The sequence below is a fragment of the Arachis stenosperma genome, chromosome 1 (genome assembly GCF_014773155.1).
Source record: "Arachis stenosperma cultivar V10309 chromosome 1, arast.V10309.gnm1.PFL2, whole genome shotgun sequence".
Classification (NCBI taxonomy): Eukaryota; Viridiplantae; Streptophyta; class Magnoliopsida; order Fabales; family Fabaceae; genus Arachis; species Arachis stenosperma.
The window spans coordinates 59,513,459-59,514,591 of NC_080377.1; the positions used below are offsets into that span (position 1 = coordinate 59,513,459).

Consider the following 1,133-nt stretch of genomic DNA (forward strand, 5'->3'; position numbering starts at 1 on the left):
GGAGCAGAGACAAAGGCATTCTTGTTGAAGCTGACCCTGAACCTGAAAGGACCTTGAAGCGAAAGCTGAGAGAAGCTAAGGCACAACTCTCTGTAGAGGACCTAACCGAATTCTTCAAAGAAGAAGAAGACATGGCAGCCGAAAACAACAACAATGCCAACAATACAAGGAAGGTGCTGGGTGACTTTACTGCACCTACTCCGGACTTCTATGGGAGAAGCATCTCTATCCCTGCCATTGGAGCAAACAACTTTGAGCTTAAGCCTCAATTAGTTTCTCTAATGCAACAGAATTGCAAGTTCCATGGACTTCCATTGGAAGATCCTCATCAGTTTTTAGCTGAGTTCTTGCAAATCTGTGACACAGTCAAGACTAATGGGGTTGACCCTGAGGTCTACAGACTGATGCTATTCCCTTTTGCTGTAAGAGACAGAGCTAGAATATGGTTAGACTCTCAACCTAAAGAAAGCCTGGACTCTTGGGAAAAGCTAGTCAATGCCTTCTTGGCAAAGTTCTTTCCACCTCAAAAATTGAGTAAGCTTAGAGTGGAAGTCCAAACCTTCAGACAGAAGGATGGAGAATCCCTCTATGAAGCTTGGGAACGATACAAACAATTAATCAGAAAGTGTCCCTCAGACATGCTTTCTGAATGGAGCATCATAGGTATTTTCTATGATGGTCTCTCTGAACTATCCAAGATGTCCTTGGATAGCTCTGCTGGAGGATCTCTTCATCTGAAGAAGACGCCTACAGAGGCTCAAGAGCTAATTGAAATGGTTGCAAATAACCAATTCATGTACACTTCTGAAAGGAATCCTGTGAACAATGGGACTAGTCAGAAGAAAGGAGTTCTTGAGATTGACACTCTGAATGCCATATTGGCTCAGAATAAAATATTGACTCAACAAGTCAATTTGATTTCTCAAAGTCTGTCTGGAATGCAAAATGCACCAAGCAGTACTAAGGATGCTTCATCCGAAGAAGAAGCTTATGATCCTGAGAACCCTTCAATGGAAGAGGTGAATTACTTAGGAGAACCCTATGGAAACACCTATAATTCTTCATGGAGAAATCACCCAAATTTCTCATGGAAGAATCAAGAGAGACCTCAACAAGGTTTCAACAACAATAAT

At 42.0% G+C, this 1,133-nt stretch overlaps 1 non-coding gene across 1 annotated transcript; it reads right to left on the reverse strand.

The window, feature by feature from the left end:
- Positions 1-536: 536 nt before the first annotated feature.
- LOC130949796 (small nucleolar RNA R71) lies at positions 537-644 on the reverse strand. The gene has a single exon (XR_009073462.1). It is a non-coding gene; the product is annotated as a small nucleolar RNA R71 (small nucleolar RNA).
- Between the last annotated feature and the right edge of the window lie 489 nt (positions 645-1,133).